The sequence below is a fragment of the Notolabrus celidotus genome, chromosome 22 (genome assembly GCF_009762535.1).
Source record: "Notolabrus celidotus isolate fNotCel1 chromosome 22, fNotCel1.pri, whole genome shotgun sequence".
Lineage (NCBI taxonomy): Eukaryota > Metazoa > Chordata > Actinopteri > Labriformes > Labridae > Notolabrus > Notolabrus celidotus.
The window spans coordinates 1700624-1709247 of record NC_048293.1 but is presented as its reverse complement, the minus strand read 5'-3'; the positions used below and the strand labels follow the sequence as shown (position 1 = coordinate 1709247).

Below are 8624 nucleotides of genomic sequence, written 5' to 3'. Positions count from 1 at the left end.
ATGTGATAAAGGTTAAAAACATGCTTCATCTCTGCTTTTAAAGAGAAAACAAACAGACCAAAAATAACCATTAGCAGTGATTAGCTCGCAGCACAATGTCCCAGATGCACTTTGACCAAACCGTCCTGTGTGACCCTGCACATGAGCGTGTCTCCGTGTCAGCAGCGGGAGCATGAAGGAGCCAGAGAGAGAACAGGGAATGAGGAGCAGAGAGTGGAAGAAGGTGGAGGAGGTGTTTTGTGGTGGCTCTGGGATGCTTTCCTTGGCTCTTCTCCAGAGGTAACAAAGACAGAGAGCTGTAAAAAAAAAAAAAAAAAAAAAAAACAACAACCCAACAACTTTCATCTCTTGTCTTTCTCTGTCCCATAATCCTTTTGGTCCCCTCTTTTTCTGCTTTAGAGGTTTTGTGACCCAGGGTGAACTAATTAAAGTGCAAGTTTTGAAGGTATTTAAAGCACTGGATGCCACAAGAAATATTAGTTTACATAATATGAAAGCACCTGAGACCTATGACTCATCCAATCAGCAAAAAAGGAATCCAGTTCAAGTAATTTGATTTGATATTATGACCTGGGTCACTCTGCTCTCAACATCACTGCTGGCCAGTTGTTCCTTCACCTTCCTCGTCTCTTCTTCCATCTCTATACTTTATGTATCAGCTGCTTCAGCTTCAACATCTCTTCACTATGTATGAATATCTCTTTCCATTTCTTGTTTTTTTCCTTTCTCCTACCTCTTTGCACATGTTTGGATTTTGTTCCCCCACTAGAGGGCAGTGTTGAACAGTGTTTTTACTCTGCGACTGCATTGTAGATTAATGTTAACTCATAAAAGATCACCAACAGTGCTCTCTCTTTCAGACATTTTACGTTATGAGTCGGGAGAGTGTTTTCATGTGTGTCATTGTTTTTTTCAGGAGCCCATGGTTTTCACTCCAGAGGAGTTGGGTGTCGCCTCTGAACGAGGGACTGAACAGGCTGAGGAAGCTGCAGAGGTAACTTAACCCTCAGTACTACTGAACATCATTATTAATTCAGATTTAAAGTCAAACAAAAAGAAGAAGCATCGGTCTGATGGCATTCGTGTTGTCACATTCATTAATGACCTTGAAGACTACTTACTACAGAGCGGCTGTCGGCCTATCAGCTTAGGCGACGCAGTAATTGATAATTATATGCAGCTTATGATGTTGATGTATGCAGATGACACAATTGTCATGTCTACAACAAAAAAGGGATTACAGAAAGCAATAGATCATATGTGTGAATTTTAGTGATAAAACTAAGGTTACAGTTTTTGGTTAAGTTTGAACGCGATGGAGAAATGTTAGAGATTGTACATGACTTTAAATACCTTGGTGTCATCATGTATTACAATGGTGCATTTAAAAGCACTGTTAAGGAGCTGCATAAGCAAGCCTCCCATGCAATGTTTTCCATGTTCAGCAAATGCAGAAAGTTTGACCTGCCTGTAGACGCCACATTAGATTTATTTCACAAGCTTGTTATGCCGGTTATGTTGTATGCATGTGAAGTGTGGGGGTTTGAAAATATAGATCTACTGGAAAAGTTACACCTTACATTTTTGAAGTATACCTTAAAAGTTAAAATGACAACCTGCAATAACATGGTGTATGGCGAGCTGGGAAGATACCCACTCTGTATTGCAGTTAACAAAAGAATGATTGGCTACTGGGGGAGGTTGATCACAGGTAAAGACAGTAAGTTAAACCGTATTATGTATAATTATCTGCTTAACCTGCACAACACAGGTGCCTATGCATCAACATGGGTTTTAAAGGTTAAGCAGATACTGGATGACTGTGGCCTGTCTTACTTCTGGATCACACAGCAGTGTAACAACATTAACTGGCTTAGACAAACTGTTGAACAGAGGCTTAAAGATCAGTTTTTGCAAAAGTGGCAAGGTGAACTGGATACAATGACATCATGTGATTTATATGTACAATTTAAACCAGATGTAAAACTAGAAAAATATTTGTTATTTGAAAAGCAGAAGTATAGACAGGCTTTTAAACTTTGTTTATTGATTTTCACATAGAAAAACAGTTACATCCAAAATTCAAAGTTTACACATTTTCCTTTTTTCTTTGAACAAAAAAAACACACAAATGACATACTAAATACAAAACAACAAATAACCCCCCACCCCGACACATACTCCCTCCAGACTAACTAGATAGAATTCCAAAAAAAAGGAAAACCTAAGATAAAAAGCAAATATAACAAAAATAAACCGATGAAAGCGATAATCTGAACATAGTAAGACACACCATGTTGATGCTCAGTCTAAAGACACACAGCAAGCCGAGCTCTCAACATAAGACAAGAAAGGGTCCCAGATCTTTTTAAAGATGTGAGCCCTGCCACCCAGGGTCAGCCTAATCTTTTCAAGTTTAAGAAAATAGAGTATACTCTTAATCCAGCTTGAATGGGTAGGTGGGGCAGAGGATTTCCAATTTAACAATATCAGCCTTCTGGCCAGCAAAGTCGTGAAAGCTAACATGTCCTTTTTGGCTGGAGAAAGAGCAGACAGAGGAGGAGACACACCAAACAAAACAGTACAAGCATTAGGGACCAGTTTTACTCCAGTTGCAATAGACAATGTTCCAAATACCCCAGACCAGAACGCATTCAGAGAGGGACAGCTCCAGAACATATGGGTGTAATGTGCTGATGCATGTTGACATCGATCACACAAAGAGGAAACGGTTCCATATATCTTTGCCAGACGAGCTTTAGTGTAGTGAGCACGGTGTAAAATCCTACATTGAGTAAAACTGTTTGGCACAAATAGATGATCCATGAACCCTCCCCCCAAACTTCATCAGAGACCATCTCTCCCAATTCTGATTCCCAGGTAGCTTTAAGGGTGCTCTGAGAGCCTGAGCTAAGGTTGCAAATATTTGAATAAATAGAAGAGATTGCTCCCTTTAGTGATGGGAGGGGCTCAAAGAAGACATCCAGAGATGAATCATTAGGGAGAGTAGGAAAGCTTGGAAATGCATTACGGACAAAGCTGCGGGCCTGAAGGTACCTGAAGAAATGCCCTCTAGGAAGTGAGAATTTGTCTACCAATTGCTGAAAGGATGCGAAAGCAGAATCTATGTATAGATCCTTCAAAGCTTTGATACCCAACCCAGCCCAGATAGAAAAGACGCCATCCAACAAAGATGGAGGAAAAGCAGGATTGGAGGCTATTTGTAATTTTAGAACGAATAACACCAGGATCCCTAAGGTCACGGGAAGGTATAAAGGCCTGGATAGAAAACTGAGGATTTGTCATCTCTGTAATGATGATAGTGTAGGGGACGAGTACCATATTTTGTTTGAATGCAGGAACACAAGCATTCTGAATACTAGAGAGAGGTTCACACCCAGGTACTACTTTCAACGTCCCTCTGTGTTTAAATTAATTCTGCTTTTGAAATCAGATAAGCCAAAACTTATCTGTAAATTAGGAGCTCTTCTGAAGAATGTCCTTCCATTGTTTAAGTAAGATCTGTTGTACTTCAAACATGCCGTGTGCCATCATTATATTGTTTTGTTATTTGTAATTTATGTTCTGTGGCTCCAGACCATGTGATCATGGTCTGAGCATCAAATTAAAAATGAAATGAAATGAAACATATCTAACCAGAACACCGAAACACACCGCCAAGAAGTCTTTCATTGTATTAAAAATCCTAGAATATCTTGTTCAACACACATCTATGTCTAAAAACTATAAAAAAAAACACATCAATGAAGTACACCATTACACCCATTACCAAAATACATACACTAGCATTTGATTTCACTTAGTCTGACTTAATCCCATCTCTAGAAGTCATCACTAATAGCTCCCTTATTTAGTCCTTATATATAAAATGTATACAATAATGCAACCCTCATCGTGTCATTTAGTGCAGTTGATGGTGTTTGAGAATCTTTGTGTCTTAATTCTTATACCGTTGACTCCCATCTCCACATTGTTGGCGTACCCAAACTTATCAATAACATCCTGTAATATAATTCCATAACAGAGTGTATCAGTAACAGTGTGACTTGAAATCTAAACACAGTGTATTTAACTGACTGACCTGACTGATCTTCTAACCCTGCTGTTTCTTCAGGCTGTTGAGGTCCCCACTGACACTCCAGGAGCAAGTTCATCAGAAGCTTTATCAAAACCTGTGGGCACAGTCAGAACTCAGTCCCTGCCTGAGAGCATGGTAAACACAACCGCCACTGTAAAAGTCTCCAAACCCGAGTCCCCGCAGAAATGTGTAGTCTCCTAGATCTAGAACTTGTTTGTCTGGATACTTTTCGCTTCTTCTTGATCACAGCATCCAACCTCCAGCTTCTGCTAGAGCCATGTCTAGAAAGGCCCAGACTTAGAGGCAAGCCTAGACAGCAATTCTTTTAGTGTGAGCTTAAGACTTATTATTGTTTTCTAGAGCCTTACCCAGGACTCTCATTTAATGCAATTTTTTTTTCCTTACCAAACTGTGGAATTCTTACTTCAGGCTTGAGGCCTGATCTACAGCATCAGATACGTCCACAACCTTTTCTGGATCTTACCGCTTCCTTTGCATCCAGACATAAAAAGCCAATTCTAGAAACAAGGCTTCTTTAAGATCGAGGTCAACATTGCCCTAGACTAAAGTTTATGACCCTTCCTCTAGAGCTCTTTATGCGTTATCAAGCCAGCTAAGGAGGTTTGGACTTTTTTCTAGAGGTAATGCAATTCAATACAACTGAACCGTACAACCCCAGTCTTCCAGACCCAAACCCCAGAACAAGAATTTCAACAATGGCTTGTTCTAGAACAGACAAAGTTTTTCAGATTCAATCCAAATCTCTTCTAGAATCAAGTCATACTTTCCACCCTTTTCTGGAATCTTGTAGAACAAAACCTGAAGCTTACTTTAAATCTTTCCTGAATCTTTTGAATAACAGCTAAACTTGGAACACCCTTTTTTCCTCTAGAGACAAATCTAGAACACCAGTTACAACCTGTTCTAGAACTACCTTTTTTTTCTAGAACGAACAGTTTTTCTAGACTTAACCAAAGAACTCGTGCTTTGGAATCCAGTCTAAATGTCGTTGCTTCTTTAGAATCTTGTGGAACAAGAGGCGAAACTTGCTGACACCTTTTCTAGAGCTTTTGTTTTTTTTTCTACAAACTCTTTGCTTTATTTAGAACTAAACCTAGAACCCTCCTCTCCCTAGAACCCATAAACACTGTATTATCAAACCTAGACCCCCCTAGTTTTAAACCCTCTAGTCTTCTAGAAATGTCTCACTTCCAGTCCTCAGTGCATTTACATGGCAGGAATTTCCAGATATTGGCTTCTGACAGTTTAGAGCTGTGGACATTATGTTTACATTGGACGTCTGGTTTTGAATCAGTGTTTTTGTTGAATGATGGAGAGTAAAGTAGACGATGAGGACTGAGTAATTAAATCAGATCAGATGTGTGCCAAATATGTTCTTTTTACAAGTATTTGTGTTTACATGAAGGACTACTGAGCCCGCCTATCCTCAGTGAAATTCTGCTCAGTCATTGACAAGTACTCACCACTGAGATGTGGTTTGACATGACTCAGCACATTTTATGCAACTATGTGAGAAGTGGTTGGCAGGGTGATGGGTACTATTTTACCAGACTTTGTGAGCAGACTGATAGTATTTAGCATGTGAGGTGGATGGTTTTTAGCAATCTGCTCTGAAATAAGCTTTTGCATGGACCTCTGAATCTGATGGGTTAATATGTTTTTATAAAAGGCAGACAGAAATGTACTAATAGGCTTATTTTTGCTGAACCATGTTTTTATGTATCATATATGAAATAGTGATTTGAAAGTGAATCTTTTCTCATGTATTATCCGAGCGCAACATAAACAGAGTATATCTGTTCAGTTAAACTCCTGTGTGCTTGCTTGTATGCATCGACAACTTGTATATCCATAACTGCTGAATATGATAATTGATTGTTGGAGATTTTATAATTGAGAAAATGACCTTCATTAAGATGACTGTTGACCATGAAAATGCACTGGTTTGACATGATTACTGATTAACACACTGCTGTGGGCAGGGGGAAACCATGTAACTCCAATTTTAGTATTAGATTAGTATTGATTGATGAATTGTAAGGATTGTGTTTAGCTCATCAAAAATTATGTTACTTGCTTTAATGCAAATTTCTTGAAAACTCATTTATGACTAAAGCACTTCATCTATATCAGTAACAGAACCCTTGAAGCTGTCAATTTGGAGATTCAAGGTTTTCACCTGAAGCAGCAGTACTGAGATGTCTTACATTACATGGCATGTTGCTGTACTTGTACCTTGTTCCACTTGTTTCCCCTTTCATGCTGTCTACATATCCAAACAAAAGCACAAAGACAAATAAAGACACAACAGTGATCCACTCCTCCGTCTCTCTTTCTCTGTGTCAGGAGCTCATGAAGGGACAGAGGGGGTGGACCTAGAAGGGATGAGGCCATGCATAGTATATAAACAGCACACATTCACCTGCAGGTTGCCTGTATACAGGCCATGGACTCATTCACACCTTAACAAAACACACTTGTGTACACATAAAGGAGAAATCAGAGATATAACACTTACAAGAACATAAAGTACAGAGCTTATCAGTACTACTTCAGTGGGGATGTCTTAAATTTAGCCACCATAGCCAACAACAGGCATTGCTCAGCAAGTTGTAACAAATGAAGGCTTGTGCTGCCCCTTTTAAGCTAAAATACTTGTAAAAAAAAAAAGATCCCTGCCCTGCTAAACAGCATGATGCATAAAAAATGGGAAATGCACCGTCCTCCTCCTAACCCCTCTAACTGTGCAGGAGTGGATGCAGAGTTAAGGCCTGGTTGCAGAAAAATAACTCTCTTATGCACCAAAATGAACAGAAAAACTGCTCCAAAATGACAAGACAAGCGTCCACAAAATGGTTTACTGGTTTTGTGTGCAGTTTTAATGTGCAGGTTTTCGCTAATTTGTCATGAACCACAAACCTGGTGAATGCCAAATATGTTTCTCTTGCATTAAAGCTGCTGTTGGTAGGAATGGTGTAAAAAAACGTAACTTTTTTTCTGCTGGGTTTGGAGAAAAGGTCATAACACCCATCGGTACTCATCTGCAAGTGAAGTAATTTGAGATAATGGCGAAATCTCTGCATTTTCCAATGCATATATATCAAGCAATGTTATTATCCCCCTCGTTCCCGTTATGACGGACCAATCATAGATAATCACCTACCTCTGTCCTGATTGGTTACGTTCTCCGATTGGTTATGATTCCGGCACTGTCATGATTGCGCACACCGATCTGTGATGGGGGGCTAAGAGGAAATCTGGTTGGGAGGGATAGTGTTGACATTCAAAGTCCCTCTCTCTGAACAGATGTTTACTCCGTGACTACCAACAGCAGCTTTAACCTCAGTGCACTTTTAATCAAATCTTGCATTTACAATAATAAATGTATTTTTTAGAGAGCTTATAAAATATCAGGAAGAGCACAATTTAAAAATGTTATTTTTAATTTGGACAAAAAAATTATTAAGTTTAAACTTTATTCTTTACATCCTTTTTCTCACTAGTTATATAAGTGTTTAAAGCTTGTTTAAACGTTGTCACTGATTACTATTTTGCTTATTAATAATTTAGTAATATTTTTATCATTGAAGGCCTTGTCATGTGTTGTGTCGTGGCTGCAGTACCGCCACCCGCCACTAGCTGGTGTTGTAGCTCTGGTCAATGACAGTTGCCACAATGCTACAGTGCTACCACCTGAGTGCAAACAGATGGCACCTCGTAGCGCGACATGGTTCAGCAGTATTATGATCCAGAAACAAGAGATAAAGACTTGTTAAAGTGGAATACAAACGCTCCACCGGCGCAATACAGAACCAGCTCGAGTATGTGGACGTTAACCGGCAGGGAGGACCAACGGCTGGTGGTGCTAGCTAGCTCTGCTAACATTAGCCACACTCGGTAAACCAATTTGACATTGCTAACTGGCCGTCTTTAATACTTGTATTAATCATTCTTGACTGTTTTGAGTGTTGTCTTACATTTAGACTAGTGGGCAAGTCAGAATTTAAATGTCCGTTTAAATTACGTTGACGCTTGTATACGCTAAATACATATTACCTTTATTTTGAAATGTCTGGCATCGGAAGCCGGAAGTGTTGTGTTTCCTGTATGTAGCTTGAAAGTTAGCCGATGATTTCGAGCTCCTGTATAAAGTAAAAAGTAATATATTTTAATTTAATGGATAAAGGTATACCTCTTGTAATCAATGTGGTTTCAGTTAAAGCTAAGCTAAATAGTTATGATTATGATTTTGGCTCTAGCTGAACCTACTTTCCCTCTATCCACTTCCTATCACACTTCATATACACTTAACATAAACACATAAATAATGTAAAGTATAATACAAATACATATAATAATACATATTGATCTTGCAAAAATCCTGCTTATTTATTAAAAAAATGAAGGTCTCAGAGAGTTTAACTTGTATTTTTCTGCATTTTTTAAAACTGCTATATTGGATTTGGGTAATTTTACTGATTTTCTTCCCTTCCCTTCATAAGAT

At 38.9% G+C, this 8624-nt stretch overlaps 1 protein-coding gene and 2 long non-coding RNA genes across 3 annotated transcripts in view; 2 read left to right on the top strand and 1 right to left on the bottom strand.

Annotated features, from left to right (window-relative positions):
- Nucleotides 1-179: 179 nt before the first annotated feature.
- LOC117805741 lies at nucleotides 180-8256 on the bottom strand. Its single transcript, XR_004629508.1, has 3 exons — nucleotides 8177-8256; nucleotides 4103-4193; nucleotides 180-296 (listed from the first exon to the last, which is right to left on the bottom strand). It is a non-coding gene; the product is annotated as an uncharacterized LOC117805741 (long non-coding RNA).
- Nucleotides 194-6441, top strand: LOC117805740. Its single transcript, XR_004629507.1, has 3 exons — nucleotides 194-279; nucleotides 917-994; nucleotides 4136-6441. It is a non-coding gene; the product is annotated as an uncharacterized LOC117805740 (long non-coding RNA).
- LOC117805737 (nesprin-2-like) overlaps nucleotides 7738-8624 on the top strand; it is an 89717-nt gene continuing 88830 nt past the window's right edge. Inside the window, exon 1 of the mRNA XM_034674264.1 lies at nucleotides 7738-8017. The gene's annotated coding sequence lies outside the window, so the exon portion shown is untranslated. The remainder of the gene's footprint in view (nucleotides 8018-8624) is intronic.